This window comes from Euprymna scolopes, chromosome 21 (genome assembly GCF_053919585.1).
Source record: "Euprymna scolopes isolate OS-2025 chromosome 21, ASM5391958v1, whole genome shotgun sequence".
NCBI classification, from domain to species: Eukaryota; Metazoa; Mollusca; class Cephalopoda; order Sepiida; family Sepiolidae; genus Euprymna; species Euprymna scolopes.
Genome location: NC_136502.1, coordinates 48845897 through 48867058, shown reverse-complemented (window position 1 = coordinate 48867058; position 21162 = coordinate 48845897).

Sequence of the window (21162 nt, the reverse complement as noted above, 5' to 3'; positions counted from 1 at the left end):
GATCTCCCTGCTAACAATAAATAATCCCAAAGATTAAGTCACGAAGATGCGAGAAATGTGGTCGTCGTGCTCGTTAGTACTAATGTTAAAAACGAAACCAGAAATAATTGCACGACAAAAAGAAGCTTTCCCCCTCCCTAAATTGTTTTAAAAATATAAAAATTATCTTCTCATGGAGGGGGGGGGCTATTTTAAAAACTATATCTACCTCAGTATTTTCTTCAATTTTCTATTTTTCAGCGATTATCGAGACTCATAAGATATGATCATCTCATATCCGACATTTTTGTTCTAAAGTAACACTCGACACTACTAGTTACTATTTCACTGAATAAACGCTTTAAAATAAGTTTAACCGCTAAAAACTTAGCCAACTAGGTAGAAAACGAATACTTAGAAAATGTTTTATCTTTTTTTAAAATAGCGGTAAACAAGTAAAAATAGTTTTTTTTTAATATTATGGGAGCGTAGTCTCCTTTTAAAAACAATATCTCCTTCAATAACAGTCATAAAATGTGTTTTCAATTGATATTTATTCAATAATAGACCAGTTTTCCAACCTAGCAAAAATGGACGAGTTTTCCATGGACGAGTTTTCCATGGACGAGTTTTCCATGGACGAGTTTTCCGTTGACGAGTCTTCCTAAATTCGGTTATTTAAATTCCAAAGAGAAATATTTAATCTTCATCCATTCATTTATTTATTGCAATGGCAGAATTGACGATTTTACAATTGTTTTGCCATCAAACGTAATTACCTGCTGCGTTGGGGATCACGCGTGAGTGTTGGCTGCTTTCTGTTTATTTTCTATTAACTTCCGTGCGGTATAACGTTTTTATAAATGCTTTTATTGTGGTTTCTGAAGAGCGGCGTGTAATTACTTTTGATTAGAACATATTGCACGCCGCAAAATGAGAATAAAACCACCGTCATTTCTGCCATACCCCAAAAAAGTATAATAATATGAGTAAAGACTGAATTTACGTAATTGGAATTTAAAAAAAATTACTGCAAATTGTGATGGGAGATTCACATGATCATTCTCGGCCTGACGTTTACACTTTATATAAATGTCAATTTCAACTATTATTCTCGTCGCGGTGGACATTGGCCGATCAGTTTGTCCCTTGCTAATGGAGTCAGGAGATGGCTTCATGGCCGGGTTCGAATCTCCCGACCGGCGGTAATCGAGATACAAATATTCAATTTGCGAAGTCTGACAAAACTATCGGAACGTGAATTCGGCTGGTAGTGAAACATGTGTAACTAAGCAGACAAAAAAGGTAATAAAAACAGTATATATATATATACATATATATATATGTATATATATATATGTATATATATACATATATATATGCATATATACATATATATATACATATATATATGTATATATATATGTATATATATGTATGTATATATATATATATATATATATATATATACTGTTTTTATTATATTTATATATATATATATATATATATATATATATATATAAAAATTGTAATTCAATGAATTTCAAAAAACTCTCATTGAAATGAATTTCATATCAAAGAATTTTTATTATTCTAAGCAAGACAAAGAATGCTTTAGAAAGTTAATCTCCTTAACCTATAGGGTTTCGATGTCTACCATCTCATCAGAGGAGAGAAAATATTAGCAAATATTTATAAGGTATGCACCCTGTTTGCTAAAGTCAGTGAGACGTGGAAAGTCAAAGTGAAAATAATAAATCTATCAGAAGTCCTGTAGCAGGAGGATTTGGAGAAAAAGGATATGAATGTTTTTTTAGATCCAGCTTATATATGGGTTTTACCAAGCAAGGTGGATCTAAAAAAAACTTTCATATCCTTTTTCTGCAAATCCTCCTGCTACAGGACTTCTGACAGATTTTTTATTTTGACTTTGACTTTCCATGTCTCACTGACTTTAGCAAATAGGGTGCATACCTTATAAATATTTGCTAATATTTTCTCTCCTCTGGTGAAATGGTAGACATCGAAACCCTATAGGTTAAAGAGATTAACTTTCTAAAGCATTCTTTGTCTTGCTTAGAATAATAAAAATTCTTTGATATGAAATTCATTTCAATGATAGTTTTTTGAAATTCATTGAGTTACAATTAGGATGCCGAATATAACTTCCAAACTTTAATTATTCGGCATCTTCCATTATAATAAACATTCAATCTGCGGAGCTTGATGAAATCATCGAATTGTGAATTCCATCTGGTAGTGGAAGCATATGTAACTAAGCAGACCAAAAAATCGGTAATAAAAACATTTTGCTCTTCTGTAGTATTGAGCACATTTTTCAGGATTTTTTTTTATTATTATTTACCACTTATATATATATATATATATATATATATATATATATATATATATATATATATATATATATATATATATATATATATATATAGTAGCGAGGGAGAAGGAAAGAGTTTGATAAATATACAAAAGATCTGATTAACTCTGAAAGCAGTTTCATGTTCCATCTATCATGCTGATAATGTCCGGCGATCGAGTTGATGGTTCATGAAATTTAAATTTAAACATTTTATTTTCTATTTTGAATGGCGGGCGCGTTTTAAAAAGGAGAAACGCCTTTCGACATGAAAAATTAAAGGAGATAAACCGCACTCTGATCTGGCCAAAAAAGATAGAATCGCTTTCATATCGGCCGCCATTTTGAAATAAGTTTGGAACGAAGCCAGAGAGCACAGCGTGTCAGACAGACAGACATGCACATGCAGGCCCCCCTTATATCTACCATTGAACCCACCTACGGTTCGGTAGGGGTTGGCAAGCTTACTAAGGAAGAAGGTTCAAAGTTATGTTTCGGCAACGATTTGGAAGCATGGTTTGTTTTATTTTTGGATCCCCCCCCCTTTACATTGGTGGTGGGAAAAGGATTGTAACAAGATATAAAATAATTGAAATTCACCGGATATTCCATAGATACTTTAAATTTGCTTATTTTCTTGTCAGATTTTAAAAGTTGAACCTAAATAGCATTTAAGCTGACAAATTCTCACTAATGAATGTTTATTTGTTATTTTAATAGCATATTATTGGTAATATCTTATAATAAAAGACATTTTGTCTGTGTGTATGTGTGTGTATGTGTGTGTATGGTGTGTATGTGTGTGTATGTGTGTATGTGTGTATGTGTGTGTATGTGTGTATGTGTGTGTGTATGTGTGTGTATGTGTGTGTATGGTGTGTATATGTGTATATGTGTGTATGTGTGTGTATGTGTGTATGTGTGTATGTTTGTGTATGTGTGTGTATGGTGTGTATGTGTATGTGTGTATGTGTGTATGTGTGTGTATGTGTGTATGGTGTGTATGTGTGTGTATGTGTGTGTATGTGTGTATGGTGTGTACGTGTGTGTATGGTGTGTGTATGGTGTGTATGTGTGTGTATGTGTGTATGGTGTGTATGTGTGTATGTGTGTATGTGTGTGTATGTGTGTATGGTGTGTATGTGTATGTATGGTGTGTGTATAGTGTGTATGTGTGTGTATGTGTGTGTATGGTGTGTATGTGTGTGTATGTGTGTATGTGTGTATGTGTGTATGTGTGTGTATGTGTGTGTATGTGTGTGTATGGTGTGTATGTGTGTGTATGTGTGTGTATGTTTGTATGGTGTGTACGTGTGTGTATGGTGTGCATGTGTGTGTATGTGTGTGTATGTATGTGTGTGTATGTGTGTGTATGGTGTGTATGTGTGTGTATATGTGTGTATGTTTGTGTATGGTGTGTATGGTGTGTATGTGTGTATGGTGTGTATGTGTGTGTATGTGTGTGTATGTGTGTACTCAAGTACATATATACACACACTTACTCAAACTTATTATAAACTCAGAAACGGATGGGCCGATTTTCTGAAATTTCACACAAATTTTCTTTATGTGTCTGGCAGTGTTCTTAGCTAGTTTTTGTATCAGTATGCCTCCAATAAGTACCGAAAATCGATAATCGAAAAACTCCGATTAAAGAAGTAAGTCCAATGTTGAACAAAGTTAAGACTCTAATACAGTCTAATATCACGTTTTAGAAGTTGTATCACTGCACAAGTAGAAGGACTCGTCGTATAAAATCAACAGTAGATTCTTTGATAAGACAGGGCCGCGTCCCAAATGAATGTTTCTGTTTGGAGCACAACTGAACCATGATACTTGACTTTTTTAGTTAAAACTTAAAAGCCATTATATTTTTTTTTTCATCAAGTGTAGATTATCTACAGTGCAATGTAGACTACAATGTATTGTGGACTAAGTCACTGCTGGGAAAAATGTGAAGCTTCCTCCAGGTTCATCGTAGTGGGTTCCCGACTAGAGCAGACAATCAATTGATTTGATTGAAAAATGGGCAATTTTACTGATTTCAATGAAAATAAAAGTGTTGGAAGTATGGAACATTCGTTGATTCTAATTCAATCCCGGGCAACATCGGGTCTCCTTGCTAGTAATAACATACTTCATTACAATAATATACGGCATAATCAGGTTGACTCGCTGGTTCTCGTTAAATCCTCGAAGTTAAGCAAGTTGAGCCTGGTCAGTACTACATGGGTGATTAAGTTTGGAATACCAGGCGACACCTTCCTGCAAAGACTGCAAAACCTTAAAGTCGTCATTTCCCCAAACTCTGCGATATAAAAAAAAAACATGTGATTTGGGGCCGAATGTTAATTTAATATTCCCTAAAAACTTCCTTGTTCGGAGGAAGCCGGTTCAGCCCTCTTCGTTTAATTCATTTTTGTTTTGTTTTTTGTTTTTTTGTTTGTTTGTTTTTTTTTTTTTTTTTTTTCTGTTTGTTTGTTTGCTTGCTTGCTTTTGTTTTTCGTTTTTTAAAAAAATAACTTAGTCTGGCACGTACGACTGGTAATATGAAACACTTTTCGGCAAAAGTAATTCAATCCCGGGCAACGTCGGGTTCCCTTGCTAGTAATAACATACTTCATTACAATAATATACGGCATAATCAGGTTGACTCGCTGGTTCTCGTTAAATCCTCGAAGTTACGTTGAGTTTGGTCTGTACCAGATGGGTGATTAAGTTTGGACTACCAGGCGACACCTTCCTGCAAAGACTGCAAAAACTTAAGGTCGTCATTTCCCCAAACGGGGAAATGCATGTGATTAGGGATCGCATGTTAATTTAATATTACTTAAAAACTTTTTTGTTTGTTGGTTGGTTTCTTTGTTTCTTTGTTTGTTTGTTTGCTTTTGATTTTTTTTGTTTCGTTTCGTCACAATTTTTTTTTTTTTTTTTTTTTTTTTTTATTACTTAGTCCGGCACGTACGACTGCTAATATGAAACAGTTTTCGACAAAAAAAAAAAATAATAAAAATCTGCTATACGTTAAATTAAACTTTAATAGTTTGTTGGGGTTTTTTTTGCGGAGGGTGGGGGGTTCATACCTTTATGAAAGTTACCGAATTCTTATTTGCTCTTGACAAAACACTGCAAATACGGAAATTTGTCACGGAAAAAATGGGTTATATTCAAAAACTATTCAAGTTTAATGTCGCAAAAGATCACGTGACGCATCGTTGTCTTAACTCATAGGCATAACTCAATAAATGTAAAGGAGGATAACTCATATGTTAAATAATTGAAGAATATAATAGTAGTTATCTACCTTACAACTAAAATGTTATTTCTTTTTCTGTATAAGTTGAAAAATGTGCAAAAACATATCAAAAGCTAAAATGACTTTACTCGATCCCGGACAACATCAGCAAGTACAGCTAGCAATACCTGAATCATCAATGATATTGGCATTTACGAATATCCACAATCATTTAACCTCATCTTCGTCATTTGTTCCTTTTTGTGTCGTTTTTCTATTCGCTCCTTCGGCTGCTACTGCTCAATATTTACTAGGGTTTTTTTTAATTTTATCTATTTACTAGCATGGGGGCCCTGCGTTGCCCGGGTGTTTGGAGGTGTTTGTTGAGAAAAGATAAAAAATAAAATAATGGTCAATTTCTTTAACTTTGACCCCTATTATGACCCCTTAAAATTTATTGTTTTTGGCTCAAATCAAGTTATTAAGTTAGATCCATGTCCAAGGAACCTATATCTAAAATTTCAAGTGTTTAGACCCAAAATTGGCGGAGGAGTTTGGTAGAGTTCTCAAAGGTCAAATCGTTGAACTTTGACCCCTTAACAGCGAAATTTCTGGCTGAAAACCGATCACATAGATTTTCCCAAATCTCAGTACCCTGTATATCAAATTTCGAGTGTAGACTAAAAATTGACAGAGTTATTGTGTAGGGCAATGTACACAGACAGACAGACACACATACAGACACACAGACAGACAAACAGACACATTCACTTTTATAGATATATAGATTTATTTTGTTTATTTATTTGTTTTTATTTTCTTTTTTTGGGGGGGGGGTCTAACAGATTTATATGATATGTGTACTCTTTCTTTGCTGGTTTTGTTTTATTAAACTGGGAATAGTGTTCAGGAGAGCTGGAGAAACATGCAAATCCGGAAATCTATCGTGGAAAAAAATAGGTGAAATATAAAAACGTTCAAATTAAATGGTGTCTCCAATCATAAGCATAACTCAAATAACGTAGAGAAGAACATAGTTTGAACTGAAGAATATAATAGTAGTTATCTACCTAACAACTAAAATTTTATTTCTTTTTCTGTATATGTTTAAAAATGTGCAAACAAATAAAATTAAAAACTAAAATACTCTCTTGTGGGCAATGCTGGGTAGTTGTATGAACTCCCGGCTTTAAATAGATAGTTGGAGTTTCTCTGAGTTAGGACGGATCCTAATCTAGTTGTACTGAGGAGCTGTGAGCGTCACGTATGTTACGAGGGGTTCTTAATCGTAACTCTTTAGGTCATAAGTTAAAAGAAAAGTTCTTAATGGTGTGTGTGATCGATAGTCTATCATCCAGTGGATGCGAAATATGACCGTTTTATCGAACAAGATGGCGATCACTTAAAAGCTTCTTCATGAACCTGTTCATATATCGTTTTACAATGGCATTAACCAACAAAGGATGTAAAAGTCCGTTATAATAAGGCAACAAAAGAAAAATGAACAACACATTAGTTTTTCGGTTCCAGAGATTATTTTAAAATATATGTCAAAATTGCAGCGCGGTTGTCAAAACAAAGTTAAACAAAAAACAACGAACAGAAAAAAAATATTAGAAAGATCAGCAATGATCACGCACTTCGTCAACCGTTGCATTCAAAGGGAGGATATCGGTTTTGTTTTAATTATGTTTTTGTTTGTTTGTTTTGTTTTTTGTTTTTTTACATTTTCCGATATTTATAAATGTCTTTTTATCGTTTCGGGCGGCTTCGAGAGATTTTCATCAGGGAAGTTTTGAATTTGGTTCTTCTTCAGAAGGGCTGTTATTTTAAGGATTTTTAAGGATTTTTTTTCCGAGACAGATTTTTTGATTTGAGCGTGCCATCTTAGTTCAACTAAACTCACTCTACTGTCTGTCTGTCTGTCTGTCTCCCCTCTCTCTCTCTCTCTCTCTCTCTCTCTCTCTCTCTCTCTCTCTCTCTCTCTCTCTCTGTTTGACCGTTCTCTCTTTCTCCCTCAAACACGTTCTGCGATGTTTATTTATACAGAGGTTTATATAGAGAGAGTATATCTATAAAAGTGAGTGGGGGGTGTATGGACAATTCTCAACCTATATACTCAATGAATTTTTGATCTACAGACTTGAAATTTGTTATATAAAGTATTCAGACATGTGGAAAACTTTTTAATCGATTTTCATTTTGAAAAAGGGCTGCTAAGGGGTTAAAATTGAAAAATCTGTACTTAGGAGGGGGAGTCATCGGATTTGTATCAGTTGAAAAACTGATTTTTTAACAGTTGAGAACAAACTGTTTCACGACTGCGCATGCGCGAATCGTTCACATCATGTTAAGAATAAGTAGGTTTGAAAACATTTTTTAAAGATCGTGTCAAGCTTGCCGAATGGTAATCGTACTTGACTCACTGTCTTTAGGTTTTCGTTTCGATCTTTTTTTTTACTAGAAAAAAAAACATAATACTCGCATGCATATGTCTCAGTTTCTTTCCGTTTTTTTTTGTTTTTTTTTGCCTCATTTTTTTTTTTTTTTTTAGGAATTTAACGTTGCGTTTAATACCAGACAATAAAAAAATTGTCAAATAAAATGGATTGCATTTGTAGAGCATATATATCGTTTGTAAAATTTCCAATACAAGTATATTTATATAACATTCATTTTATTTTATTGGTTGTATAGTATGTCTTACACGTGTTTGTTTGTATGGATTTCTGATAAGTGGTTTGTTCAATCTATACCATTCAACGAAACACGTGTGAGACATATCATACAACCAATAAAATAATATGAATGCTACATAAATATGCTTGTGGTATTGGAAATGTTTACAAATTATATATATATATAAAATTATCTACTATAATAATTATTAAATAATTATTAAATAATTATGTGTGTGTGTGTGTGTGTGTGTGTGTGTGTGTGTGTGTGTGTGTGTGTGTGTGTGTGTGTGTGTAATAGGCTCTCCCGTCGATTTCGACGTATGAGGTTCCGCCACAACTAAGTTGCTTGGAAATCCACACAGATGATTTGTTTATAGTGGTGAAGGCTTTGTGTAGAACCAACCACATTTCTTGTTATTACTGCTAAGCTTTGTTGGTGCAGATGACTGCCACAAGACAGAGTATACAGTAGACCGCAGGGTTTTTTTTTATATATCAAAGTTCCCTTCTCCTTAATGCATGTCTTAATGTAGACTGAGGGTGCATCTCTCCCAGCGAATTAATGCGCCCCCAGATACCAACCTGGAAATTTCTGACTCAACGTTTAACCTATATATATATATATATATATATATATATATATATATATATATATATATATATATATATATATATTATTTCATGTATCGTCATAAAATTTACTATTTCTTATTAAAGTCCTTTTTTTATATTTTTATTTCTGGTGTCATATTAGTTTATGTTATTATTTTATTATTTGTACTCTCTTAGAGTTTTCACGCAGGTCGTCATCAAAGAATTCTCTTTGAAAACGGCCTGTGGTGTTCCCTGGAGTCTGAGTGACAACAAGTCTCCACAGATTTTCGGTACTCTCCACCTTTTTCGACAACCTTTACAAATTAATTTGCGTTATCATAACAGTCCTCTGCCATTGATTCCTCATCGGTAGCAAACATTGGTCTTCACTAAGATATGGGTGGCAATAAGCCTCCCCAAGGTCCCAGTTCTCCTTGTACTCATCTAGCAGAGGTCTGGTTAGTGATTTCTCTCTTCGGTTTTTCTATCCACCTTGACCTTCCGTTTTATTTGATACGGCAATTATACAGTTTCCAAGTGGTGTTTCTTCATGTTTTATCTTTTCAGTAGTTTCTGTATGCCCGCCGTTCATATATATTACGAGAGGCGTGCAATAAGTAATGCCCCTGACCCACTTCCGCGGGCAATATTTCAGCCATTTTCATTATTGTTATCTGTTCTAATCTCATCCATTCTTTTTCAAAATTATTATTAAAGTTTTTGTTGTTGTTGTTGTTGTTGTAGCTATTGTTGTTGTGTAAAATAAAAGTTATTCTTTTCATACTGTTGCATGCAATTTTGCTTCTATTGTTAAATAGGTTTGGGGGTTCTTTAAAGTTTAGTATTTTGAATTTCTCATTCAAACATAGTGTATACTAGTTGTCTCAATTTCTACATATACTGGTCTGTATTCAACTGTTGGCGACCAACCGCTTTCTGTAAGCTTCCAATAATGGGTCATTAGTGCTGCTTTCACTCTGCATTTTTTTTTGGGGGGGGGGGGGTATGGAATGTGCTTGTATGGTCGTAATATCTGGTTTTGAAATCAATGAATTTGTTGGAAACTTCTGCTTTTGATGTACATGCTGATGAACTTTGGTTGTAGATGCTGATAATAATAATGATAATGATGGTCTATTCAAACTACGATTAGTTTGTGGGTGAGAAATGAGCTGATGTTGCTGTGACAATAGTGATTATGATGGCACTCATTGTTGTCGGGCTGTAGAAGGAGGGAGAGAGAACTGACCAACCGTCATCGTTGCGGTAATGAATAAAATCCTGCTGCAACATTGGGAATGAACCAAAGAAATAAATATGCGACCGTTGAGAAGCGCACTTCAGTCAGTGAGGGAAGATAATGGTGATGGTGATGATGATGATGGTTATTCTGGCTGAAGTTTGAAATTTTTGGTCACTTTGTGAAAAGTGATTGTTTTTTTTTTACAGAGTACTTTAGCTGGATGGAGAACAAGATGATGATGCTGATGCTGCCGCCGCTGCTGCTGCTGCTGCTGCTGCTGCTGCTACTGATGATGATGATGATGATGATGATGATGATGATGATGATGATGATGATGATGATGATGATGGAGAACAAGACGATGATGATGATGACTTTATTAATTAGAAACGAGCTGCTATAGCTGCTGTGACAACAGTGATTATAATGGTGGTCATTGCTGTCATGCTGCAGAAGGCAAAGATGCTGCTCTTGCTGCTGACCGTCATTGTTGTATATCATGATAGTGAAAATGTCATTCCATTCATGATTCAAGTGATAAAAAAAACATGTAACTACTGCATAACTAAGAAAATGGACACAAAAGCAAAGCAATGACAAAGACAGAAAAACAAAATCACAGCAAAATAATAAGTTAGAATTTGTTTCAAAGAAATCTTCATAATCCAATGATTCAACAAAAGAGGATAGATGATGATTATTATTCTGTTCGTAGTGTTTGTTTTTTTTCATCATGATTCTGGTGTATGGATCAGTCAGGGAAGCAGGTAGCAGGAAGGGAATTCTAAGGTCTAGCTGTCCTGTGGCGGGTCTCCCATTACTCAGGTCAATAACTTACCTCTAACTTCTTCAGAAACTGTGGCTCGTGATTTCAAGTCTACCGGGAGTCCTCCACATGAATTCTCAACGTCTCTGTGTTGAATTCTGCTGAAAAGCAAAAACAAAACTTTGCATGCACCGGAAAGAAAAGACAGACAAATCAGGGTTTTCTAACTACGAAAAATTAATTTCACAAAAGTTACAGATTTTTTTACGTATGTACATCGTTTAGTTCACCAAAACATTTTAAGTTTCACAAATCTCTTTCTTCATCATGGTCAGGATAGGTGGAGAGGAGGGCATAGAACGTTGGTTTTGGGGAGCTTATTTCTTCTCGAGATTCGGCACAAATCTGGTAATTTCAACCGGGTATTGGCTTTTTTTAGAGGTGTCACAGGGTGGGTCGGTCGATCCATTCAACCAATCAGCGTGCAATACGTTTCTAGGGAATTTCAGACCCAAATTGCGTGTGTGCCCTTCAGCAATATGACCAGAGTTTTGTAATCTGAGACCAAAAATGGAATTCTTTCCACGCGACCTCAATAGGTCAAACCCTGTCAATTTCGAAAGCCCTCGTCTGAGCAGGTGTCCTCGAGGCCAAGATAGGTCTGACATCATTTCCACATTGTTCTGACATTTCTGGTCTCTTCATTCTCAAGCAATGAAATGATTTTAATAAAAAAATATCTGTTTTATTTCAAGTACTTTTGATACCCGTCGTTGTCCGGGATTCAGTTAGACAATCTTAGCATAACTGCCCGGTCTCCCTCAGATCCCACGGGAGGTCTCAACCCCCCCCCCCAATGGGGAGTAAATCGCTCCCTCAAAACGGTCATGTTACAGTCCGGGAGAAGAAACTATTAGAATAGAAAGATTTCTAGCATTTAGGGACCTCAACAGAGAAGGGGGTGAGATTTTTGGCTAAATAGGCTTGTCAGGGATATATATGTTGAGGGAGTTCATCACATTCCATTAAAATTTATAAAACAAGCACAGAGATATAATTGTGACGATGGGACAGGGGTTGGAGTTTAGTTGACAAAGTGGGACCTATTAGATTGGAAACCTTTTGGGACCCTATCCAAGAGGGAGAGGCTATTGGCAGTGCACCAGTCCAGATGTGGCAACAATACTCCATACATGGGTGAATATTGGCCTTGTAGATATACAGAATACTCTCAGGTGTGAGTAGTCTTCTAGCTCGATAGAGGAAACCCACCTTCTTTGCAGCAGCCTTTGCAATGTCCTCAATGTATTTGTTCCAGTTCATATTGCTCGTGAATGTTAGGCCGAGGAGTTTGAAAGAAGAATTCTCAGGTAGGGTGCTATTTGTCATGGATTTTCTTGGTTGGAGAGGCGTCTTGTAATTGTTAAAGGAGAGCAGCTTAGCCTTACTGGCATTAAATATTACCATCCACCGGAGGTAATTTTCTAATGATTCTACCATTGTCTTAGATTTATGTAATCCGTTCTTCCCTCATATTATATATAGTTTGGTTTGGTTTGGTTGCTTTGTTTTACGGCATATCAACCCTTTTCAGGTTATTTAATGCCGAATCCAGTGATTTGGAAGAACAATTTTTTTAGTAGGATGTTTTTTCAAGTCAGTTTCTATTTAACCCATAGTTGGGACCCTAACAGGTACTACCACTCCGGGTCAAGTGGACCTGGAAGCAATGGCAATTAAAGGGTGGCTCCAGACTCCCCAAAGCCTGCAAGCTGAGGCCTCACCACTGGATATAGTTTAAGGTCATATCCAGGACCATTATATACAGTAATTTCCCTCATATTATATATAGTAATTTCCCTCATATTATATATAGTAATTTCCCTCATATTATATATACTAATTTCCCTCATATTATATATAGTAATTTCCCTCATATAATATATACTAATTTCCCTCATATAATATATAGTAATTTCCCTCATATTATATATAATAATTTCCCTCATATAATATATACTAATTTCCCTCATATTATATACAGTAATTTCCCTCATATTATATATACTAATTTCCCTCGTATAATATATAATAATTTCCCTCATATTATATATACTAATTTCCCTCATATAATATATAGTAATTTCCCTCATATTATATATAATAATTTCCCTCATATAATACATAGTAATTTCCCTCATATTATATATAATAATTTCCCTCATATTATATATAGTAATTTCCCTCATATTATATATAATAATTTCCCTCATATTATATATAGTAATTTCCCTCATATAATATATACTAATTTCCCTCATATTATATATAGTAATTTCCCTCATATTATATATAGTAATTTCCCTCATATAATATATAGTAATTTCCCTCATATTATATATAATAATTTCCCTCATATTATATATACTAATTTCCCTCATATTATATATAATAATTTCCCTCATATTATATATACTAATTTCCTTCATATTATATATAGTAATTTCCCTCATATTATATATAATAATTTCCCTCATATTATATATAGTAATTTCCCTCATATTATATATAGTAATTTCCCTCATATTATATATAGTAATTTCCCTCATATTATATATACTAATTTCCTTCATATTATATATAATAATTTCCCTCATATTATATATAATAATTTCCCTCATATTATATATAGTAATTTCCCTCATATTATATATAATAATTTCCCTCATATTATATATAGTAATTTCCCTCATAAAATATATAGTAATTTCCCTCATACTATATATAGTAATTTCCCTCATATTATATATAGTAATTTCCCTCATATTATATATAATAATTTCCCTCATATTATATATAATAATTTCCCTCATATTATATATAATAATTTCCCTCATATTATATATAGTAATTTCCCTCATATTATATATAGTAATTTCCCTCATATTATATATAATAATTTCCCTCATATTATATATAGTAATTTCCCTCATATTATATATAGTAATTTCCCTCATATTATATATAGTAATTTCCCTCATATTATATATAGTAATTTCCCTCATATTATATATAATAATTTCCCTCATATTATATATAATAATTTCCCTCATATTATATATAGTAATTTCCCTCATATTATATATAATAATTTCCCTCATATTATATATAGTAATTTCCCTCATATTATATATAGTAATTTCCCTCATATTATATATAGTAATTTCCCTCATATTATATATAGTAATTTCCCTCCTATTATATATAATAATATCCCTCATATTATATATAATAATTTCCCTCATATTATATATAGTAATTTCCCTCATATTATATATAGTAATTTCCCATATATTATATATAATAATTTCCCTCATATTATATATATTAATTTCCCTCATATTATATATAGTAATTTCCCTCATATTATATATAATAATTTCCCTCATATTATATATACTAATTTCCCTCATATTATATATAGTAATTTCCCTCATACTATATATATACTAATTTCCCTCATATTATATATACTAATTTCCCTCATATAATATATAGTAATTTCCCTCATATTATATATAATAATTTCCCTCATATTATATATAGTAATTTCCCTCATATAATATATAGTAATTTCCCTCATATTATATATAATAATTTCCCTCATATAATATATAATAATTTCCCTCATATTATATATACTAATTTCCCTCATATTATATATACTAATTTCCCTCATATTATATATAATAATTTCCCTCATATTATATATAATAATTTGTAGTATTAGTGAATTAAAGTAATAAGTAGTGAGAATGTAAAAACAAAAATAGATTAGAGGTTCCTAAAATTAATGCTAGAATTTTCCACTGTTGCATAGCGGATAAAGCATTTGGTAAAATTCACTTATAACAATCGTCAGTGAAGCAGTGAAGACAACACTAAAGCTACAATTGTTAATTACTTAGAACTTCCACACAGTAATGGCCGATAGAACGAGAGCCTGTCTACCTCGTGGGTTAAATAGTTTTGTTTGAAATGCTGTGCAGATTCCCGAATTCGACTGTCAAAATGAGAACAATTTTAAAATGGAGACAAGAAAAGAAACGAAAGTGTTCTTGTGTGGAAACGTAGTTTGAATATTCTACCAGCTTGTTGAATTAGAGAATAATTTAGTGTTCACATGTTGTAGTCGGTAGTAGAAGCTTGTGTCCATGTAGGAACGGGGACAAAAGATTTGACAGTTCTGAGACGTAGATTAGACAGGCTGGTTAAATGAGAAAGAAAGAGAAAAGTGTTCATGTATATGTGTGTTGTCATGTGTAATAGTAGCGTGCGTCCATGTAGAGACATGAAAGAGAAAGAAAGTTCATGTGTGTTGGTGTTTGAAGATAGTCATGTTGGCTTGTCTGTACTCACGCTAGTCCATGACTAAAGGGCCCAGACGAGGTCTGCTGCCAGCCAGAGCAGGTTGCTGATTTCACGTTTTATACACTCGGTCACGTGTCTGAGAGCTGTCCTCCCATTGGATAAGCCTGGAAGAAAATGGATTTCAAATCTCAAAAAAATTTTATCACAGCGCTATAAGAATTGGTCTACTTAAATCAATTGCTCATTTTGTCATATTTTCTTACACTGGGATCTGCTTTAAATTTAAGACTAAACATTTTCCTTTTAATAACTACAAAAAAAAAAATTCCTCTCACCACCAATTGCTGTGAATGACAAATAACGCCCCACCTGAGAGCCCATCTTTCAAACTTGTTGGCCTATCAAGGCCCAGAAGCCACTCGGGGATAAGGGTTATTGTGTGTACACTAATCAGTGGGATAGTATCATAGTAATAGTTAGTATTGGGGATTTGATAGGTGTCATTACTTAAGGGAGCGGTTCATCAGGAATTTGTTTGTGTTGAACTTGAAGACATCCAAGTTGAATTCGAAGGGGAAACAAGCAAGCGGCAGAGAGTTCAACAGCCGTGCAGTTCTAAGAAAGAAGCTTTGTTCATGGAATCTACGTTTTGATTTAGGCACGGATTGAGGGCATTGCCAAGGTTGCTGCAAAGGTGGGTTCCTCTACCGTGCGAGAAAATTGCTTACACCAGAGAGCATTCTTTATCTTTACAAGACGACAATTTGCCAATGCATGGAGTATTGTTGGCACATCTGGTTTGGAGCATCTATCGCTAATCTTTTAATTTTAGAATCTCAAATCTATCGGGAAATCTCCAACGGCTGTCCCATTGCCACAACGTTGCATCCTTGTACCTGTTTTTTAAGTATTTTAATTGGATGCGCTCTATTGAACTCACCACACTTGTGCCCCCTCGACGTACATACGTACATACAGACTTACTCAAAAAGCGACAAAATCTCATCCCTTTACTGCTGAGGTCCCTAGATGCTGAAAGGCTTCTATTCTAATGGTTTCTGCTCTCAGCCTCAGACTTTGGAATTTTCTCCCTGTTTAATCTTACTGCTCAACTACCCGCCCCCCCTAAGTCCTCTACTAGACATGATCCAAACATTAGTCTCTTATATTATAATAGCCAATATGCTTTGTTTGGGATGAAAATGAAAAAAAAAAAAAAAGATTAAAATATTTAATGATGATGACAAATCCTGGCACCGTAACCCTAACCCTAACCTTTAATTAAAACCTTTTGTAAGTTTGTGAGAAGTTTTTGAAATTGTTTTCACAAAATTTCAAGTCGTTAATGTTCTGCTTGGGTTCATTTAAAAACCATCGCCTTTTTTGCAATTGTAGCAAATCATTTCTTTTAACCTTTTTTTATTTATATAAAGATTTAGATTCATATTTCATGAAATTTATAAAGAATCTGTTTTGTTGCAAAATGATTCGATGTTTCCCAACAGCTGACAACAACGAAGGGTAGAGATTGCAACAACAAAACAAATCATCTGTTGCTGCTTATTCATTGAGTAGAATCAGAACCAATATTCACATACTTCCCACGTAAATATTATGTGACACAAGGTCAAGAAAATGGGAGGAAAAAAAAGCAGTGCTCAGCAGAAAAGCCAAGTTGGCCTCTACAAATATACTGGGTAACCCCATCAGCATTATTCGGTAGAGGCATCTCAGACAATTGGCAATAAACCAATCCCTCCCAAAGAAGAAGGGCCTGAAAGGGTGAACCGATTACATAATACTTCAGTCCAACAGATAACCAAGACATAATACCTCAGTCCAACAGATAACTAAAACATAATACCTCAGTCTGACAGAAAACCAAGACATAATACCTCAGTCTGACAGATAACTAAAACATAATACCTCAGTCTGACAGAAAACCAAGACATAATACCTCAGTCCGACAGATAACCAAGACATAATACCTCAGTCCGACAGATAACAAAGACATAATACCTCAGTCCGACAGATAACCAAGACATAATACCTCAGTCCGACAGATAACTAAAACATAATACCTCAGTTTGACAGAAAACCAAGACATAATACCTCAGTTCGACAGATAAATAAGACATAATACCTCAGTCCGACAGATAACTAAAACATAATACCTCAGTTCGACAGAAAACCAAGACATAATACCTCAGTCCGACAGATAACCAAGACATAATACCTCAGTCTGACAGATAACTAAAACATAATACCTCAGTCTGACAGATAACTAAGACATAATACCTCAGTCCAACAGATAACCAAGGAAATGACCCATCTGTGTCGAGCTGATTGTTGAGATCGCATTCTCAACTGGTATTAAGGAGGAAAAATTATTAAATGATTTTTGTCATGAAAATCAGTTTCTCTGCTCTGAGAAATCCGCACACTTAGACGCTATTATTATTTTTTTTTTTTTTGTATGAGGTGAGAGAGTTCTAGAATACCACGTGACTATAAAAGACAGTATTTCTTTGATAATTAATTATACCTAGAGCTATGACAACAGCATATTCTTATCATTGTTTTGACTCTCTAGTATATATCCGACACAGTTAATCAACCGAGAACTACATCACTCTACATAAAAGCATATACACTGCGTATCAAATCAACGAGTTTAGATTTTTTCAAAATTATTTAAGCAACGAGTGAATAAAAATCCATGAAACTTTGAGAAAGTGCTTACAATACTATTCATCTACTCCAGTTAGAAAATAAAAGTATTTAAAGCAGTATTAGCGAAACTATGGCAGAAGATAGGAATATCTGTTGATTTCAGTGTGTCAAGTTATTAATGAGGTTGAGCAAAAAACACAATATACCCATAGCTTGTTTCTTGAAATAATTTTCAAACATTAAATGAACTAGGAAAAACTAGTACTCTTTTCAGAACTACTCAAACCACTTTTACGACCCATTTTATTGATGAAACAAATTTCCTTGTTAATAATTTGACACACCTCAAAAACCGTGGATTCAGCAATTCTGATGGCAAGTTGTTTACATTGTGCGAGACAGTATGAAAATTTCACAGTACGCGCAGCTCAGCATTGCCGATGTTTCCGAAGCTTTTGATATGAAACTACTGGTAAGTTTCCGAAACTGGTAAAAAAAATGTCATCTCGTTAATAATGTGACACGCGGTATAAGATATCAACGGATACACACTCGAGAGTCAAAACAATGAAAAGAATATGCTGTTGTCATAGCCCTAGTTATGACTTCAAGGATCAATCAAATCAAAGTTTTATTTTAAATGGACTTGATATTTCAGACTGGAAGATAATTCCAATGAAAGGATATAAACATATTTTTCTTTAACACACACACACACACACACACACACACACACACGAGGCGATCGCTTTATTTACTAACCAAAAGTAGCCATAACAGAAATTTACAGCAGAGAAAAAGAGGTAAGAACAGATAACTCTAATTCCTCACTATATAGAACAAGGAATATCTGATAGCTTTATAAACTAAGGGAGACAACTCTATGCAATCTGACAGTCATTGATAACTTCAATAATGCATATCTGTGCTGAAGTATTTCTTTTATTCTGCCAGTTTTCATATTTATTTTTTGTTAATTTTCATTTTTCATTGGTCAGTGTTTAACTTTTAAAGAAAGTATCCTATGGTTCGGATATCCGAACAAATCACCTTATTTTTCATTTAATATTACTTATTTTCTCTTGTGGAAAACCACTGATTTCTTTGTGATTTACGCATATGCATTCGATTTGATTTCTTTATTAAATTACATTTATGCCTAAGCAGATATGTTAAAGATGCTTTTCAGAACTCAAACATTAAATATTCAGTAAAGCATTGACAAAGTTGTGTGATTTTGCATAAGTGCAATATATCTATAATATAAATTTCACCTGTCTGTTTAAATGTATGTATGTATGTATGTATGTATGTATGTACGTATATATGTATGTATATATGTATGTATGTATGTTGAAAGAGGCGACGGATTTTCACGAGATTGATATCGTTTTAGAGCTCGACCCTTCAGACGAAAAATATAAAAAAAATTGGCTAAAAACAGTAATTCATTCACCCTCAACTGGGCACTTTTCTACAAGGAGGGGGTCGCTTTTTTCGCAGATATTTTCGAAAGTCATCCCCTCTTTTCGATTGACTAGCCTTAATTTAAACCATCGTCACTTCCCGTTTTGCAATGGCACCCAGGCTAGTCTGATATACAGGGTGACCCAAAAAAAAACAGAGGACATACAATTGTTTTTCTGAGCATTTTACAATCAACGGAGAAAAAAGGTCAAAGACCCTAGTGTTTTGATGTGATGTTTTGTATATAATAAACTAGCTATGACCAAAGTTTCATTTCATTCGGACAAAACACTAAGAAACGGGGCCTAATTAGAGTTGGGCCCGTTTTATTTTTGGGTCACCCTGTATATGACAAATGTAGGACAGGGGCGATAACTCTTAGTAGTAATCATTAATAACTTCAACATATTTTTCATCTTCGTTCCTTTCTTGCATAATTATTTTGTAATGTAGCCCAGAAAAGGAGAAGCATTGACGGGTTAATGACATTCCAATGAGTGGAAATATTATAGCAAGACTTCAATTTAATTTTATAGAAAGAAATTTTTTTTAGTGCAAAAAAAAAAAAATTTCTCTCTTTTTAAGGCTGGTGTTTATGGTCTTCTCTACTTTAATAGCGTCTTTCTTCTAACCATTTGACTTTGAAATTCCCTTTCTACTCTTTGTTTCTCAAAGTTTTGACGTGTTTTTTTTTACGGGGGGGGGGTCCCACTTATCAAGGTCCGAGGGCTACTTAGGAATAAGAGTTAATGAGTAGCCTGTGCCCGGTGAAATTCATGATTGTTGGTAATGCTGAAATTTTGGTAGTGTTCGTTTATTTAAGAGAATGGTCAACAGGAACTTGTTCACGTTAGACTTGAAAATGGCAGTTAGTCCCATGACATTGTTTTCAACAAATGAAAAAAACTTTAGAAAAGAAAATGTTAGGACAATATTGCAAGGGGAGTAATTCTTTACTTCTTTGGGCAAAGTTGCCTCCTCTCGTCCGTAGTCCTAAACTTTAAATTCTCACAACTTCTCGTGAGATTAATCAGTCAGCGGGGGGGGGGGCGAACAGTGACTTTCAAAATGGAGAAATAGCATTATTCCCGTTCGTTCAAGTTTTCAAACGTTTGTTCCTTTTAACTTTTCATGCATAATGTTTGAATTGTCGTTACGTGTGTATGTGTGTTTCCATAATAAACGTATATCGTTATGTAACAGCGAGTGATTTTCTTATTCGTTTATAATTATTCCATTCTTTCATCTTGTGCGGCAAACATACCCACGTGAAGGCTGAATACTCTGCGGTAAGATATTTTATGTTATTTTCATCCTAACGCATCCCACTATATAACAACAGAAACTTTGCTCATTGAATTTGTGTTTTGTTTTAGGAATGGAAACAGAAATTAAAATGTAATGCCTTCCTCCTTGTAAACATGGCCTGCAATGCTTCTGTGGCAAAATGCCTTGTATAGGGTGAACAAAATAACAAGCAAACAAAAATTGTATACCCTTGTATAGAGTGAATGAATTAAAAAACGAAAAAATAGATTAAATTATAACTAATTTTGCTGAGGGAAGATTTCATAAAAGTCTGCATTGTTCATTTGAAGTTATGCTTAATTGTGTGCTGATTCCTGCATACATTACCAACGTATCGGCTCTTTGCACTTTGGTCTGATAAATATGTGAGTCATGCAGAATTATCATTGTGTGCATGACCAAGAGACACTTACATTACTAGAACTGGTGAGATACATGAGTGCACTTTTGCTTGACGCAATACGACATGAC